This window comes from Coregonus clupeaformis, chromosome 34, assembly GCF_020615455.1.
Source record: "Coregonus clupeaformis isolate EN_2021a chromosome 34, ASM2061545v1, whole genome shotgun sequence".
In the NCBI taxonomy this organism is placed as follows: Eukaryota; Metazoa; Chordata; class Actinopteri; order Salmoniformes; family Salmonidae; genus Coregonus; species Coregonus clupeaformis.
The window spans coordinates 30,770,197-30,789,629 of NC_059225.1; the positions used below are offsets into that span (position 1 = coordinate 30,770,197).

General features: G+C 43.6%; 1 protein-coding gene across 4 annotated transcripts in view; it reads left to right on the forward strand.

Moving 5' to 3' along the window:
* The window catches only part of LOC121550002 (sickle tail protein homolog), a 186,129-nt gene that overhangs the window by 105,939 nt on the left and 60,757 nt on the right, over positions 1 to 19,433 (forward strand). The window contains exon 1 of one of the 4 annotated variants that reach the window (XM_045210543.1): positions 4,476 to 4,666. The exons of the other annotated variants lie outside the window; for them this stretch is intronic. The gene's annotated coding sequence lies outside the window, so the exon portion shown is untranslated. Of the gene's footprint in view, positions 1 to 4,475; positions 4,667 to 19,433 lie in introns of those variants that run through there. 4 annotated transcript variants of the gene reach the window in all.

A 19,433-nucleotide genomic window follows, 5' to 3' on the forward strand; every position in this document is an offset into this window, starting at 1 on the left:
GACTCTCAGACCATGAGAAACAATGAAACCAAGATTGAACTCTTTGGCCTGAATGCCAAGCGTCACGTCTGGAGGAAACCTGGCACCATCCCTACGGTGAAGCATGGTGGTGGTAGCATCATGCTGTGGGGATGGTTTTCAGCGGCAGCGACTGGGAGACTACTCAGGATTGAGGGAAAGATGAAAGGAGCAAAGTACAGAGAGATCCTTGATGAAAACCTGCTCCAGAGTGCTCAGGATCTCAGACTGGGGCGAAGATTCACCTTCGAACAGGACAATGACCCTAAGCACACAGCCAAGACAACGCAGAAGTGGCTTCGGGACAAGTCTCTGAATGTCCTTGAGTGGCCCAGCCAGAGCTCGGACTTGAACCCGATCTAACATCTCTGGAGAGACCTGAAAATAGCTGTGCAGCGATGCTCCCCATCCAACCTGACAGAGCTTGAGAGGATCTGTAGAAAAGAATGGGAGAAACTCCCCAAATACAGGTGTGCCAAGCTTGTGTGCCAAGCTTGTAGCGTCATACCCAAGAAGACTTGAGGCTGTAATCGCTGCCAAAAGGTGCTTCAACAATGTACTGAGTAAAGGGTCTGAATACTTATGTAAATGTCATATTTCAGTTTTTTTTTTTTTTATAAATTTGCAAAACAGTCTAAAAACCTGTTTCTGTTTTGTCATTATGGGATATTGTATGTAGATTGATGAGGGGAAAGAACAATTTAATCCATTTTAGAATAAGGCTGTAACATAACAAAATGTGGAAAAAGTTAAGGGGTCTGAATACTTTCCGAATGCACTGTATATTTCTGTAACATTAGGCTAGTTGTGTTATGATTTAACTGGATAGAACCCAAATGCAGACAAGTACACCAAGCCAGAGAAGTTTTAACAGGTTTATTATAATGTTCAATAGTCCAGGTTTCCAATAAATGGGGAAGAGCAAGTCCAGGTTACAGGGAGGGTACAGATCCAGGTCAGGGCAGGTGTGGTACCGTAATGTCCTAGTGTCCGTGGTGAGTCCAAAGGAGAGGCCCGATAGTGGAGAGCAGGATGGTGGTGGCAGGAGTGAAGCGGAGGCAGGAGTCAGGTTCCAAATATCTGTGGCACAGGAGAAAAAGTAAATAAACAGTCAAAAAAACACAAAGAGCAAAAATAACCAGGTTGAGTCGGCAGCGAGACTAACATGGTCGTCTTGACTATGATCTGACGATGAGTGGAAAGTTTGACCGGGTCTTAAAGGCTGAGGTGATTATGGTGAATGAGCTGCAGCTGGAACCCTGACTCCCGCACACCAGACTTCACTCCTGCAATCAAGGACAGACAGAGGGGGAGGGAGAGAGCAGAGAGAGAGCTACCTAGCAGCAGTAGGCCTAACAGTACCCCCCTCTACGGACGCCACCTGGCGGCCGACAGGGTTTATCAGGATGTAACCTATGAAACTCACGAACCAGAGCAGGATCCACAATGAAGCTCCTGGGCACCCAGGAACGTTCCTCAGGACCATAACCCTCCCAATCCACCAGGTACTGGAAACCACGACCCCGGCGGCGAACATCCAGAAGTCGCCGGACAGTGTAGACCGGACCCCCACCCACGATCTTGGGCGGAGGAGGGGGACGAGAGGGCGGGCACAAAGGGCTAACCGACACAGGCTTAATCTGGGAAACATGAAAGGTGGAATGAACCCGTAGGGAGGCAGGAAGCTGTAGCTTAACCGCGCAGGGGGTTAACAATAGACAGTATCTTGAACGGTCCTATAAAACGAGGCGCCATCTTCTTCGACTCCACCTTCAATGGAAGGTCCCGTGACTTCAGCCATACCTCTTGACCAGGAGAGTAACCGGGAGCCTGGGACCGGTGACGGTTGGCTTGCCTCTGCATGTACGCCGAAGCTCGGGACAGAGCTACCCTGGCCTTCCTCCAGACCTTGCAGCAGCGGCGCATGTGGGACTGCACCGAGGGTACCGCAAGTTCCCTCTCTTGGGAAGGGAACAGGGGAGGTTGATAACCCAGAGCACACAGAAAAGGAGACAAACCAGAGGAAGCGTTAGTCAAGGTGTTATGAGCATATTCCACCCAGGGGAGCATGGAGCTCCATGACCCAGGGTTAGACCCAGTGACACAGCGAAGTGCGGTCTCCATCTCCTGGTTCGCTCTCTCGGCTTGCCCGTTGGTCTGGGGGTGATATCCAGAGGACAGGCTGGATGTAATGCCCAAAGCTTTACAGAAAGCTTTCCACACCTGGGAGACAAACTGGGGACCCCTGTCAGAGACAATATCCGTGGGTAGACCATGAGAGCGGAACACATGTTCAACCAAAATATCAGCCGTCTCTCTGGCAGTGGGCAGTTTAGGTAGGGCCAAAAAATGAGCGAACTTAGAAAAACGATCAATCACCGTAAGAATGACAGTCTTACCAGATGAGGGGGGAAGTCCAGTGACAAAATCCATAGCGATATGCGACCAGGGCCGGCTGGGTATAGGTAGAGGTCGTAGATGACCAGCGCTGGCCTGGGTGGAGTTTTTACTTCGTGCACATACCGTACAAGCAGCAATGAAGGCTCGAGTGTCCGCCTCCATCGTGGCCCACCAGAACTTCCGTCGCACAAAGTCAAGGGTCCGCGAAACTCCAGGGTGACAGGTAAGGGGAGACGAGTGAGCCCACTGAAGTACCTGGGAGCGAGCAGACTCAGGGACAAACATCCGGTTAGGAGGACCCCTCCCAGGGTCAGCTTGATGATGTTGAGCCTGTCTAACAATCCCCTCGATGTCACATGTGATGACTGCAATACTGCAGGTAGGAGGCAAAATGGGTTCAGGGTTACTACCAGTATCAACAGCCGAATGAACACGAGACAGGGCGTCAGGCTTGACGTTGCGTGACCCAGGACGGTAAGACAGAGAAAAATTGAATCTCCCAAAAAATAGTGCCCACCTGGCTTGACGGGGGTTGAGCTGCTTCGCTGACTGGAGGTAAGCCAGATTCTTATGATCCGTCCAAACGATGAAGGGTTGTTCCGCCTCCAACCAATGTCGCCACTCCTCGAGAGCCAGCTTAACGGCGAGCAGTTCACGATTTCCAACATCATAATTCCTCTCTGCCTGAGAAAGTTTCCTTGAGAGAAAAGCACAGGGATGCAGTTTGTTATCTTCAGGAGAACGTTGTGACAACACTGCACCTACCCCAGTGTCGGATGCATCCACCTCCACGACAAACTGGCGGTCGGGGTCCGGCTGCATCAGAATGGGAGCCGAGGCGAAGCGATGTTTCAGTTCTTCGAACGCTGATTCGGCCCCTTCATTCCAAGCGAACGGTCGTGAGATGGAGGTGAGAGCGGTGAGTAATTGAACCTGATTAAGCAGCACCTGACTGTCCTCAGCAATCGTCTTAAACAGGGTATCATGTTGGCCAAGTAGAATGCCCTGATTGGCTATGGCAGTCCAAATCTGAGTGCACTCTGGGGTGGTATCCGAGCTACTGTCTGCTGGGTTCATGTTGGTCAGATCATACTGTTATGATTTAACTGGATAGAACCCAAATGCAGACAAGTACACCAAGCCAGAGAAGTTTTAACAGGTTTATTATAATGTTCAATAGTCCAGGTTTCCAATAAATGGGGAAGAGCAAGTCCAGGTTACAGGGAGGGTACAGATCCAGGTCAGGGCAGGTGTGGTACCGTAATGTCCTAGTGTCCGTGGTGAGTCCAAAGGAGAGGCCCGATAGTGGAGAGCAGGATGGTGGTGGCAGGAGTGAAGCGGAGGCAGGAGTCAGGTTCCAAATATCTGTGGCACAGGAGAAAAAGTAAATAAACAGTCAAAAAAACACAAAGAGCAAAAATAACCAGGTTGAGTCGGCAGCGAGACTAACGTGGTCGTCTTGACTATGATCTGACGATGAGTGGAAAGTTTGACCGGGTCTTAAAGGCTGAGGTGATTATGGTGAATGAGCTGCAGCTGGAACCCTGACTCCCGCACACCAGACTTCACTCCTGCAATCAAGGACAGACAGAGGGGAGGGAGAGAGCAGAGAGAGAGCTACCTAGCAGCAGTAGGCCTAACAGTTGCCTATATCTACAGATGTAGGATCTTAATTTGAGCCAGTTAACTACAGCAGAAAAAGAATCCTGCAGCAACAGGAAAGGTTAATTATTATGTGGATTATAATTAATTGAAATTTTTGTAGGGGTTGATACATTTTCATAAGGGAAAATCAAGTCAGAAATTTCAAAGTGGAAATTACAAACTTCAGAAGCTTTTTTTTTTTTTTTTTACTTCAAATACTCTACAAGTTTTACATTTAACAGGGTGATCAAATTAAGATCATACATAGCCTATATCTTAACTTAAAATAGGAAAGCAAACAAATGTTCAGATATTGCAGTGATACAGGTAAATTCAGCTTTGAAATGGGTGGAGTTAAAGTTTGTATGAAGACTCATGTCATGATGTTACCGCTTGAGAGGCTCAGTTTTCATGTAGGTGCCTGTTGGAGTCGAGAGAATGGTGCTCTTATGTAAATGAAACGTAAGAACTCACTGAAGTTATATAGAAGAGGATTGTCCGAAGGCATGGCTCTTTCCCACCTATCTGAATTATTCATGGAAATACAAATAACACCTTCTGACTAAGGCACGAATAAACGTTCGCCTTTGCAGTTTGAACAAAGGTAGGCTATTAATTCTCTTTCATATGTTTTGTGCGCCTTTTCGCATTCTTAGAACAGGTCTAACGTGGCCGTGCACTGCACTTCTTGAAACTCGCATGTTATGCGAAAATGATAGAATAGATGCATGCGCTTATTTAGCAATAGTTTGTAACATTCTAATGTTATTTGATCTGAACCGCTGTGCATACTTGAATCAAGACAAGGAATGGTGGGTTATCAGGTGCTCCCACGGTGGCAGAATTGGATGCTGAAAAAGTTGGCACATGAGTTTAACAATAAAGCAAGAACAAGCAATTTTCTGACGTTCTCTATTGGTTTTTTATTAATCTTGTTCATGCTACTGTAGGCTAGGCTATGCATATTGTGGTGCACTGGAGTTTCTCAATACCTTCATAACCGTAACAAAAGTGAGATCCTCATTACGCGGGCTGATATGGAAGTGCTATACACTGAGTGTACAAAACATTAGGAACACCTGCTCTTTCCTTTACAGAATGACCAGGTGAAAGCTATGATCCGTTATTGATGTAATCTGTTAAAACCACTTAAATCAGTGTAGATGAAGGGGAGGAGACAGGTTAAAGAATGATTTTTAAGCCTTGAGACTTTGGATTGTGTATGTGTGCCATTCAGAAGTGCTTTTGAACTGGGTATGGTAGTAGGTGCCCAGCCTGGTCTCATAGACTAGACGTAACATAGTAAAGTTAATCCGGAACTCTAAATTAGTATGATATGTAACGTTTGGTATGGTTACATAAGACAGATGGTTACTTAAGGGAAAAACTAAAGTAGTGTGGTTGGTCGGGGTGGATGTGTAGACATATAACGTGAACGTCTAGCAACCCACAGGTTGAGTTTGAATTTTATTTAGCATATTTGGTTATTATCATCTTTTTTTTACTACTTACTACTTTTTAGCTACTTTGCAACTACTTAGAATGTTAGCTAGCCCTTCCCCTAACCTTAAGATTAGGGTTAGCTAACATGCTAAGTAGGTGCAAAGTAGCTAAAAAGTAGTAAGTAGTTGAAAAGTAGCTAAAGAGCTAAAATTCTAAAGTTGTCTGTGATGAGATTCAAACTCACAACCTTTGGGTTGCTAGACATTCACGTTATACGCCCACCCATCCACCACAACTAACCACCCTACTTTCGTTTTTGCCTTAAGTAACCATCTGTTTTATGTTGGAAAAAATAAATAATGTATGCATTCACTAACTGTAAGTCGCTCTGGATAAGAGCGTCTGCTAAATGACTAAAATGTAAAATGTAAATGTAAATGTTATCCCGGATTTACATTAACTATGTTATGTCTAGTCTATGAGACCAGGCTGCATAGCTTGGCGCACTCTTGTTAAATTTGTCTGTCACACAATTGAGATATTTATTCTGCACTTGTGGGCCTACAATCTTGTGGTTGTGCAACTGTCAAACTGATTCAGTACAGCTTTGACAAGTCAACAAATGTGTGTGGTGCGTTTGTTTCTACTTACTAGTACACTCTAAAATCAAATGGTTCTATATAGTGCCAGATAAGGGTTATTTGGCTTGCAACCATAGCTGATTCCTTTTTGGTGCTATATGGAACCTTTTTTAAAATTTAGTTTCTATTAAGAGCCATGTTCATAAGGTTCTAAATGGAACCTGTATGGTTCTATAAAGAACCATTAAAAAAATGTTATATATATATCACAAAATTGTTCTGATATTGTTACAACACTTTTTGGGGCTATATAGAACCCTTTTTTATGGGTCTTATAGAACGTGTATGGAGAACAGTTCTATAAAGAACCTTGCTCAATCTCAAAGGTTCTTTGTAGAACCTTACAGGGTTTTGTTTTCTGGTTTAATAGCCATATGATATTGTTACAATTCCATAGGTCTTATTATTGTGTTTATTAACAAATCAAATCAGGTGTGGAACAGCTGGGGGTCCCAGAGGAGAAAATTGAGAATGACTGACTTAATCAACCATTCTCAATTAACACAAGGCCATAGAGGGAAAAGCCGCCAAGGCCATTCTCTCCACTACTGTTGTCACATCGTCGTCCTGAGTCGCTGGCGCTATCAAAACAAGAGCAACAACTGTGGCAACGGTGCTTGATAGCGAAGCGACAAGCAGATACTTTGTAATCTCACTTTGGGTTGAGATTTCACAGGAGGGCTTTTTTCAAGGTTAAACAGAGGTCGGTAAGATGATATCTCTCTGTGCACAGTGGAAGTGGTACCGAATGACTCACACTCAATTTCCGTCTCTCTCTCTCTCTTTCTCTCTCTCTGATTCCTAACAAAACCAGAGAGGTTTAATTTCCTCCTCTACTCATCCGGCCTTTAAAGACCTGGATCCAAGGGAGATGAGATAGCTGCCCACGGCCCCATCCTCTCCTCTGGGTGTTGGAGGAGCACGCTTAAGCACTCCTCTCCCCTCCCACACACTCTCATGCAAACACACACATGGACAAACACACACGCAGAGAAACGCACACACACCCTCCTCCCCATGAGGGAGCTGAGCTGTGACATGGCTGGCCACGGCTGGCCTGGTCCTCAGTGTGAGGGATACAGCCGCCATGTTAGGACAGCTGCCTGCAGCTGTGTGCACAGCCAGGCCACTCTACTTTACGTGATACACTGAATGGTTCCGACACAGTCGCAGTTGCGGAGGGACACATTACAGGTGGACACAAAATGACTTGGACACAGTTGCATGGTGGACACATTGTGGTAGTAACCCTCTCTATTCCTTACGGATTGTTTTAGTGGCAAAATGAACACCGTGGACAGCCTCTTGGTAATCAACAGGTAGGCCTACTGGAGTAGTCCATGACATATTATTACCATAATATAATACAAAAGTATTTGATAAAGGCCACGGGTCGGATTCAAACCCATGCCGACTTGTGTGCCATGGTCTGCAGCACTAACCACTAGACCACACATGCCAGAGTCTGTACATTGTATTTGGAAGCTCCATGGTTTACCACCTGTCGCATTCAGAATCACAATCCTTAAAACTCATTGAGTGACTCATACCAGTGAATATATCTTCTCCCTTCCCTCAGAGACTAGTGAAATACTTTATTCAATGTTTGCAAGTATGCAACATTTGGCCGATCCCTTGCATTCCTCTCTCCCCAGGTTTCTGGCCCAGCTACACTGTTATTCCTTAACTCCAAGGTCAGCTAGATAACAGTGGCACAGGGAGAAGCAACTCTCTCTGGCTGGAATTTGAGATCATCCACTAAATGCGAAAGAAATGCTGGCTCTGCGTTTCTTACTTTAACTCTAACCCGAACACATGGAGGAAAAAGTTGAAATGTGATTAATGTGATTGATTCACTCAGTGTTTTTCAGAGTTGATGGAGTGTGTACTATGTTCTTCAGATGTTTTATTGCTGTATTACATATTTAATAACGTGAATGTACAGTCAACAGAGATTATGTAATAGTTTGGAATCTAGGTCACTTACAGATGTCTTACACGTTTGCAAGTCTACTATGCCGTAATGCTAAGTTCATTATGACACTGAAATTATTATTAGAAGGGGTTAAGTGAGCATAGATGATTATGTCAACGGACTGGTTAAAACCAACCATATTGGATATATATTTAGACTTTCTTTCCAAAGCTTGTGTTTCAAATGAGACAAGGTAACACATTCTTATCCCTCTAAACCCTCTAACGGAGATACTGAGGTATTTTCATAAAGCGCCACTTTGTCTTGGCTCTAATTCCTGTGTGTCTGGATTCACACAATCACGTCAGTGTAGCAGGTGTCCGTCCAGACATCTGTTTTCAATCAGCCCCTCTCAGCAGTCTCAACGGCTGTCAGAACAGAAGGCAGGAGCTAAGGCTATTTAATGGTCTCTGCTCAGGTCCACCCCAGCCACTCCTCCACAAGTGCCGCTTTCAGATCAGAACGACTCCTTGGACTGAAACAAACGACAGCCGCAGGGCTTGGGGAGTTAACGACAGGCACACGCAGACCTGCCATCCAAGGGGGTGGAGGTGGTTAAAGTGGGGGCTGGAGGTTGGGGGTTGATGGGGTGCTGAGGGGACAAGTGACCCATAGATTGGCGCCGTGCCTGGGGCTTAATCCTGAGGAAAAGGGGGGTGACAGGGGGGACAGGACGAGGCCTGGGGGTTAAGCCTCTTTGACAGAACCAGACCTGATCAGACCTGATAACAGCCCTAGGGAGACAACAGACAGTCTTTACACAAGTCTCACAATGCACACGTGGAAATCAGACTGGTTCAGCTAATCTGGCCAGCTAATCTTCTAATGTAGCAGGATTCTCCGGTATGATACACAACACTGTTGTTTGCAGAGGCATAGTTTACTTACAACACAAGTCTGAGTCACACTGGAAGTCAAAGTTATTTGTTGCTTCCATTGAGTCCCAGGATCAACAGGTCATTGTTGTTATTACAGAGGTTTTTGTTCAGATTTTTTGATTATTTGTTCCTCCCTGTCAGAATCGCTGATTCACCATAACTGAATGAGATGATGATGAAATAGGAGACTGTTTTTAGACCATCTTTAACCTTAAACACATATGCCGTTGAAGTCGGAAGTTTACATACACCTTAGCCAAATACATTTAAACTCAGGTTTTCACAATTCCTGACATTTAATCCTAGTACAAATTCCCTGTTTCAGGTCAGTTAGAATCACCACTTTATTTTAAGAATGTGAAATGTCAGAATAATAGTAGAGAGATGTCACGACCGTTGACAGATGAAGCGGACCAAGGCGCAGCGTGATAAGCGTACATTCTTTATTTAGTACACACACGAACCAAAACAATAAACCAAACGATACGTGAAGTCCTAGGTTATACACAAAACCTTAACGGAACAAGATCCCACAATAACTAGTCCAAACGGGCTGCCTAAGTATGGTCCCCAATCAGAGACAACGAGCTACCGCTGCCTCTGATTGGGAACCACCCTGGCCAACATAGATCAAAACGAACTAGAACCAAAAACATAGAAAACCAAAACATAGAAAATCCACACCCTGGCTCAACATATAAGAGTCCCCAGAGCCAGGGCGTGACAAGAGAATGATTTATTTCAGCTTTTATTTCTTTCATCACATTCCCAGTGGGTCAGAAGTTTACATACACTCAATTAGTATTTGGTAGCATTGCCTTTAAATTGTTTAAGTTGGGTCAAACGTTTCGGGTAGCCTTCCACAAGCTTCCCACAATAAGTTGGGTGAATTTTGGCCCATTACTCCTGACAGAGCTGGTGTAACTGAGTCAGGTGCGTAGGTCTCCTTGCTTGAACTTTTTCAATTCTGCCCACACATGTTCTATAGGATTGAGGTCAGGGCTTTGTGATGGCCACTCCAATACCTTGACTTTGTTGTCCTTAAGCCATTTTGCCACAACTTTGGAAGTATGCTTGGGGTCATCGTCCATTTGGAAGACCCATTTGCGACCAAGCTTTAACTTCCTGACTGATGTCTTGAGATGTTGCTTCAATATATCCACATCATTTTCCTTCCTCATGATGCCATGTATTTTGTGAAGTGCACCAGTCCCTCCTGCAGCAAAGCACCCCCACAGCATGATGCCGCCACCCCCATGCTTCACGGTTGGGATGGTGTTCTTCGGCTTGCAAGCAACCCCCTTTTTCCTCCAAACATAACGATGGTCATTATGGCCAAACAGTTATATTGTTGTTTCATCAGACCAGTGGACATTTCTCCCAAAAAATATGTTCTTTGTCCCAATGTGCAGTTGCAAACCGTAGTCTGGCTTTTTTTATGGCGGTTTTTGGAGCAGTGGCTTCTTCCTTACTGAGCGGCCTTTCAGGTTATGTCGATATAGGACTTGTTTTACTGTGGATATAGATACTTTTGTATCTGTTTCCTCCAGCATCTTCACAAGGTCCTTTGCTGTTGTTCTGGGATTGATTTGCACTTTTCGCACCAAAGTACGTTCATCTCTAGGAGACAGAATGCGTCTCCTTCCTGAGCGGTATGACGGCTTTGTGGTCCCATGGTGTTTATACTTGCGTACTATTGTTTGTACAGATGAACGTGGTACCTTCAGGCGTTTGGAAATTGCTCCCAAGGATGAACCAGACTTGTGGAGGTCTACAATTATTTTTCTGAGGTCTTGGCTGATTTCTTTTGATTTTCCCATGATGTCAAGCAAAGAGGCACTGCGTTTGAAGGTAGGCCTTGAAATACATCCACAGGTACACCTCCAATTGACTCAAATTATGTCAATTAGCCTATCAGAAGCTTCTAAAGCCATGACATAATTTTCTGGAATTTTCCAAGCTGTTTAAAGGCACAGTCAACTTAGTGTACGTAAACTTCTGATCCACTGGAATTGTAATACAGTGAATTATAAGTGAAATAATCTGTCTGTAAACAATTGTTGGAAAAATTACTTGTGTCGTGCACAAAGTAGATGTCCTAACCAACTTGCCAAAACTATAGTTTGTTAACAAGACATTTGTGGAGTGGTTGAAAAACGAGTTTTAATGACTCCAACCTAAGTGTATGTAAACTACCAACTTCAGCTGTACATTCCAGTGGGTACAATTAGGCTATTCGTCAAAGTGGCAGGCCAGGCGCAACCTGCAAAACCTTCCCCAGAGGAAATGTTTTCAGCGTTTTACCTCAGGTCAGGTTCCTGCAGTATTTCTCTATGTGGACTGTGTAAGAGGGCAATCGATATTCACAGCCAGAAATTATCAAATGGGTTTGGATATGAAATAATTGCATCGTCACTCAACAATACATCTGTGGGGAGACAGGTTACGGTTTATAATGAGATATTTTACTCTATTTTTAATTGATGCTATTTACTGTAGTGATGATTAATAATATTAAGATACAGTAGTAATATTACATCTAAGCTACCAATCTGTCTTGTTGGCAAGAGTTACAAAAATTAAACAGCCTGTAGATAAGAGGGTCAATGACCAAATCAACAGTATTTCCCCTTTAACCTGTCCTGATAGACCCCCAAAGGCTGTCCTTGTCCTGGGCTGTGTCTCAACTGGCACCCTATTCCCTATATAGTGCACTACTTTCGACCAGGTATAGGAAATAGGGTGCCACTTGGAACAGTGTTGTCAATGTAGAGCTTATGAGTTTCCCAGCTCTCAACTACCTGACCTCTATCCGTACAGTGAGCAGTAGGGGGTTGATCACCAATCACCACCCTCCACCCTCTCCCTGCATGCCGTTGCATGCAGCAAGCCCAACATCTGGACTCCACCTTGGCCCAAAGGTACGTGGCTGACTAACTTCAAAGCACGCAGGATGATTTCACCACCGACAAACTCAGAGCTCCAACTCTGAGCAGCCGGTCCCGTTGATCCAAACCCCCCCTTGACCCCCACGTGTGTGCCCGCTTCAGCAAGCGTTTCTCACTGAAAGAGAAAGGGGCTACACCTGGAAACTCAGAGAAAGTATTATAAGGGAAGTTCGTTTTTTAAACTGCTTTATGGATGATATCATTGGTGATATACTGTACTACTGTATTTGATTAGACAGTGGTTTTGATGTGACATGATTTGTTAGGTCTTAAACGTTACAGAGTGGTAGAGCACGGCGCTTGTAACGCCAAGGTAGTGGGGTCGAACCCCGGGACCACCCATATACAAAAAAAAAATGTATGCACGCATGACTGTAAGTCGCTTTGGATAAAAGCGTCTGCTAAATGGCATATTATTATTATTATTATTATTAGGATGGCTGTGCTCCTCCTAATTCCCTGCCATGGTCTTGATGTGTGTGTATTTAAAAGTACACATCAATTCTCCAGCGTTGAATCGACACTGACATTGTTAAATGAACAGTGTGCTTAGTGCTGACGCTGTTGTACTTTGTCAGTGTTAGGGAATGAACCGTTTTAGTGTTATGCAATAACACCTCAAAGTTTGTTTAACACTAGGAAGTGTAAATACAGTGCATTCAGAAAGTATTCGGACCCCTTGACTTTTCCCACATTTTGTTACGTTACAGCCTTATTCTAAAATTGATTACATTAATTTTTGTCCTCCTCAATCTACACACAATAACCCATAAAGATGAAGCAACATTTTTTTTTTTTATGTTGACAAAATAAAAAACAAAATTATCACATTTACATAAGTATTCAGACCCTTTACTCAGTACCTTGTTGAAGCACCTTTGGCAGTGATTACAGCCTTGAGTCTTCTTGGGTATGACGCTACAAGCTTGGCACACCTGTATTTGGAGAGTTTCTCCCATTCTTCTCTGCAGATCCTCTCAAGCTCTGTCAAGTTGGATGGGGAGCGTCGCTGCACAGATATTTTCAGGTCTCTCCAGAGATGTTTGATCGGGTTCAAGTCCGGGCTCTGGCTGGGCCACTCAAAGACATTCAGAGAATTGTCCCGAAGCCACTCCTGCGTTGTCTTGGCTGTGTACTTAGGGTCATTGTCCTGTTGGAAGGTGAACCTTCACCCCAGTCTGAGGTCCTGAGCGCTCTGGAGCAGGTTTTCATCAAGGATCTCTCTGTACTTTGCTCCGTTCATCTTTCCCTCGATACTGACTGGTCCCCCAGTCCCTGCCGCTGAAAAGCATCCCCACAGCATGATGCTGCCACCACCATGCGTTTCCTCCGGACGTGACGCTTGGCATTCAGACCAAAGAGTTCAATCTTGGTTTCATCAGACCAGAGAAATCGATAGGTTTAGGCTACCTCGTGATACTCTCATTTTCCCTATACCCATCATGAGGTTGCTACAACCTAGCCTATGAATGAAAGTTTACAACATAGGTGTGTAACCAACTTCATATACAGTGCCTTGCAAAAGTATTCATCCCCCTTGGCGTTTTTCCTATTTTGATGCATTACAACCTGTAATTTAAATGGATTTTTATTTGGATTTCATGTAATGGACATACACAAAATAGTCCAAATTGGTGAAGTGAAATGAAAAAAATAACTTGTTTCAGAAAATTCTAAAAAATAAATAACGAAAAAGTGGTGCGTGCGTATATATTCACCCCCTTTGCTATGAAGCCCCTAAATAAGATCTGGTGCAACCAATTACCTTCAGAAATCACATAATTAGTTAAATAAGTTGAATGCACCAATTTTGTAAGTCGCTCTAGATAAGAGCGTCTGCTAAATGACTTAAATGTAAATGTAAATAAAGTCCACCTGTGTGCAATCTAAGTGTCACATGATCTGTCACATGAACTCAGTATATATACACCTGTTCTGAAAGGCCCCAGAGTCTGCATCACCACTAAGCTAGGGGCACCACCAAGCAAGCGGCACCATGAAGACCAAGGAGCTCTCCAAACAGGTCAGGGACAAAGTTGTGGAGAAGTACAGATCAGGGTTGAGTTATAAAAAAATATCCAAAACTTTGAACATCCCACGGAGCACCATTAAATCCATTATTAAAATATGGCACCACAACATACCTACTGTCACGGATTCAGCCGAGGCTGCTCCTCCTCCTTGCTCTGGCAGGCTTCGGCGTTCGTCGTCCCCGGAGTACTAGCTGCTGCCGATCGATGTTTCGGTGTTTGTCTAGTTTAGTCTGTATTGTTTACACCTGTTCCCCATTATGTTTGATTGTATGCCCTATATTTACCCCTGTCTCTCATTTGCGATTTGTGTGTGATTGTTTCTTTGTTACGTGTGTCGTTGGTGAGCGGGTTAGTTCCTCCCTGTGTGGAGGTATTCTGTGTCGTGTTCTTTACTTACTTAGTAAAGTATGTTTCTTAGAGTTCTGTGTCCTGCGCCTGACTTCTTCCACCGCATTTCACTGACATTCGTGACACCTGCCCACCAAAACTCACGGACCAGGCAAGGAGGGCAAGGAGGGCATTAATCAGAGAGGCAACAAAGAGACCAAAGATAACCCTGAAGGAGCTGCAAAGCTCCACAGCGGAGATTGGAGTATCTGTCCATAGGACCACTTTAAGCCGTACACTCACAGAGCTGGGCTTTATGGAATATGGCCAGAAAAAAGCCATTGCTTAAAGAAAGAAATAAGCAAACACATTTGGTGTTCGCCAAAAGGCATGTGGGAGACTCCCCAAACATATGGAAGAAGGTACTCTGGTCAGATGAGACTAAAATTGAGCTTTTTAGCCATCAAGGAAAACGCTATGTCTGACGCAAACCCAAGACCTCTCATCACTCCGAGCACACCATCCCCACAGTGAAGGATGGTGGTGGCAGCATCATGCTGTGGGGATGTTTTTCGTCGGCAGGGACTGGGAAACTGGTCAGAATTGAAGGAATGATGGATGGCGCTAAATACAGGGATATTCTTGAGGGAAAACTGTTTCAGTCTTCCAGAGATTTGAGACTGGGACAGAGGTTCACCTTCCAGCAGGACAATGACCCTAAGGATACTGCTAGAGCAACACTCGAGTGGTTTAAGGGGAAACATTTAAATGTCTTGGAATGGCCTAGTCAAAGCCCAGACCTCAATCCAATTGAGAATCTGTGGTATGACTTAAAGATTGCTGTACACCAGCGGAACCCATCCAACTTGAAGGAGCTGGAGCAGTTTTGCCTTGAAGAATGGGAAAAAATCCCAGTGGCTAGATGTGCCAAGCTTATAGAGACACCCCAAGAGACTTGTAGCTGTAATTGCTGCAAAAGGTGGCTCTACAAAGTATTGACTTTGGGGTGGTGAATAGTTATGCAGGCTCAAGTTTTCTGTTTTCTTGTCTTATTTCTTGTTTGTTTCACAAGAAAAAATATTTTTCATCTTCAAAGTGGTAGGCATGTTGTGTAAGTCAAATGATACAAACCCCACATTTTTTTTAATTCCTGGTTGTAAGGCAACAAAATAGGAAGAATACCAAGGGGGGGGTGAATACTTTCGCAAGCCACTGTAGCCACCCAGAAGAAAGGCACACGGACATCCACACTTCAGGTTGACTTGGTTTTTATCTGCAGTAAAATATATCAAACAGTGATGACAGGCATTGACAGGACGGGCACAGCCACACGTTCACTGGTTAGGTAGGACACAAGATATATTTTAGATAGGAGCAACAGTAATAATACATGCCCTCAATGTGAAGTGACATCAATCCATAAATACAGAGCACAAGTACAACCCTTTTTATACAAACCTTTTAAGGTAGTATGAAAATAAACATTCATTTAATATTTCAATAAATCACCTGCTAGCAATAGCTAGCGTGACATTAAAGTGCACTGACTGAAGGTGCTAGTTAGCTCGTCATTAACATGGCTAGCTAAGCCAGCAAAAACGTGGTTAACTTGCCAAAATAGGCTTTAAATACATAACAGCAACATAAATATATACATAGTCACATTCGCTATTGACTTTGGGATATATGAACCAGTTTTCCAAAGACACTATTGTGTTGTACAGTTTTAAACCATTTTTTTATGTACAGAGGAAGGAGACACGAACCTGCTCTCAGAATATCTCTCTCAGACTGAAGAGCAGGCAGACCAACTTTCCAAATAGGGGAAAAGCACTCAAAACCCACTAGTTCTTCTTTCAAGGAGGATAATACAAAAATTATAAGTCTGAAGACCTCTTGTATTGCCAACCTTACTACGATGGCAGCAAATATTTGTATGAATTCGACAACACATAATGAAAGGAAACTTTATTTATATCACACCTTTTTCTGAGGTGAATGGTTTCACCCACTGCTCTGCCCGCGAACTGTGGTATTCTTTGATATCTACATTGCGAGAGAGGTTGATGGAAACTCTACATTTTCACTTTGTCACAGGTGCACAGGTCGAGAGAAATTAGAGTAATCAAGGTGCCAGACATTGTCACATTCAATACTGCCTTGCACACTCTTGCCTGCATCCAGCTGATCTAGGGTGTAATCATTAGTCCAACAGTTGCAAACAAGAGTTTCTTTTGGACAAATTCAGGTATATTTGTCCCCGTTTCATTCCGTTTGTTTCCGTTTAAGAAACGTTTTTCAACAGTATCGGCAGAAAGAATACACCCCTGATCACAAGAAAACACAGTTCACGTTCATAGCAGCCATATACAAACATAATGATCACTTTGCTTGTTGTATAATTCCTTCTCGCATCTACATCCCCCTCTTACCTTTTCCCTTCACTTGTGGACTTCAGTACACAACACATCAGCTGTCTGTGACCAGGAGAAAAAACCTTTCCAAGCCAAACCTTCATATCATAACTGCTAACCGCTACACACAGCCTAGATCGTTGTCACTATATTAGCTAATGTCATAGTCAACATAGCTACTAGAACTAACGCATTAGTGAACCAGGTACAATAATGCAGTACAGTGTTACTGCAAGCAGTTTAGTAGTTACACAGGCGGGCCCCGGTGACAATAAATTAATAAAACCAAAAGCTTACCTTGACTTGGAAGAGTTCCATTATTGGATAGCCATAGCCAGCTAGCTAACATAGCAACCCTCTCTGTTTGAGCCGGATGTTTTGAGTAGGCTAAACTAGCTAGCTGCATTTGCTAGCTAAGTAAGTGAAAGTGAAAGTGTAAAAAATACGAAATATAGTTATCTCTCTCGCTCTCTTGCTTCACCTTCATTTTTGAAAAAATTAATTTGTTCAAAACTGTTCAACTATTGTCTTTCTCTCTCTTTGAGTCAACTACTCACCACATTTTATGCACTTTCAGTACTAGATTCATTCTCTGATCCTTTGATTGGGTGGACAACATGTCAGTTCATGCTGCAAGAGCTCTGATAGGTTGGGGGACGTCCTCCAGAAGTTGTCATAATTACTGTGTAAGTCTATGGAAGGTGGTGAGAACCACCAGCCTCCTAGGTTTTGTATTGAAGTCAATGTACCCAGAGGAGGAAGTTAACGAGCTGTCCTCCGGCTACACCATGGTGCTACCCTACCATGGCTACTGTAGACCTTTATTGCAAAACTGTGTGTTTAATCAATTATTTGTTGATGTGAATATATTTAGTATAGTTTTATCTAAAAAGGATAATTTTATGAAATTCACTGAGGAGGATGGTCCTCCCCTTCCTCCTCTGAGGAGCCTCCACTGGTAGAGACACCTTCTTAAGGTGCCTCTACATCGCAATTTCAATGGTAGAGTTGAACCGCTAGTGGCAAAAGAGCTAGATTTACTACTAAAATACCAAAATATATCACCTTTGCAACTAACTGTCAAAATGAAGACCAAAATTGACGCGTTTCACTATAACTAAGCCTAAAACATCTGGTTTTCGATTATTATTTTTTCTTTCATGAAAGTTACAAAAAACGATGTCAAATATATCTCATAAGGCCTTATTTTGAGGCCTAGTTTTATCCTAACACAGTGGCCTGAAACTCATTGTTTGACCCAGCAGCTTGGTCTTTTTAAACGTAATCCATAACTTATTTTCAGGAATCGTAGCCTATTGGGCAACAGTGTTATTTGTTTACACTGTGTTTGAGTTCATATTTCTTTCCCAATCTCATATGGATGAATGAGTCATGTTTTGGATACTGACTGAGCACCAGAATCAGTATCAGTTGTCACTGGAGAGGATCTGTCTGTCGATAACAGGTTCTGTCTCAGCAGACGTGTATGTGTGAACGAGCTAGAGTCATGAGTTTAGTGTACTGTAAAATCAGCAGTTGTGTGTGTGTGTGTGTGTGTGGGCTGGAGTGGTGAGTGTAGTGTGGTGTAGTATCTGATATAACTTAGTGCACATCCAAGATGTCAAAGAGAAGCCAATGCTGGGGTCAATGGTGCGTGAGGAGGACAGCATACACGTAAAGGTCAAACAAGACAGGAACAGATGGAGGAGAGCGATAGGAAGGGATGGATGATGAAAGGCAAATGTAGAGTTGAAAGGAGCAATGTTTTCCCTATTTGCATGGGTCAATCAAACAAATCCAGCTCCGATAAGATTGGCTGAACCTTGTGTGTTGCTGTACGTGTATGTGTTGATGTGAGTGTGTGTGCATGTGTCTGGGAAGTGCGTCAGAGTGTGTGTGTGTGTGTGCATGCTGGGATTACAGCAGATACAAACTCACATGAAAGAGTGATGAACATTTGCTTATGTAATGTCAAATCTAATTAAAAGTTCAGTCTGTAACTAAGGGTGTGTTTGTGCGAATGTGTATGTGTGTTCGTAAAGCCGCGTGTGTGTGTGTTTGTGTGTGTTCGTGCCGCTGTGTTGCCCGCCCACCCCTCCCTCTACCTCTCCTCTGGGAGATAGAGGATAATTTGGTGTGGTTAGAGTAAAGGGGTGTGAGTGGTCCCCAGTGAGCATTTATTAGACACGTATAACACTTTTATAATGGGGATCAGGGACCTGCAACGCTTCCTCACTCTGAAGAAACTACACCTCTGGCCCAAATGGCACCCTATTCCCTTTATAGTGCACTACTTTTGACCTTTGGGCCCTGGTCAAAAGTAGTGCACTATATAGGGAATAGGGTGCCATTTGCGGCTGTGTGACTTATTCTCAGATAAGGCGTTAACTTAAGTATGAGAGAATGTGGTGCCAAGAAGACTTGTCATATTAGGCATGGCTGGCAAGTTAGTATTTAATCAGATATTACTTAAGTAACCAGGTGGTATCTCACATTTCTTGTCACCGTCTCCCCTTTCTTTGTTCTGCTGTCTTTCATGTATGTAGACAGAGATGGGCAAAGATACTATCTTGTTGATGAGATGGGCAAAGATACTATCTTGTTACAATTACAAAATACTCTAAAGACCAATGTATAAACATTATTTTTTTCATTGTTCGAAATACATTTGCAATTACACGCCTTCACAACAACAACATTCTTAGTAACAGA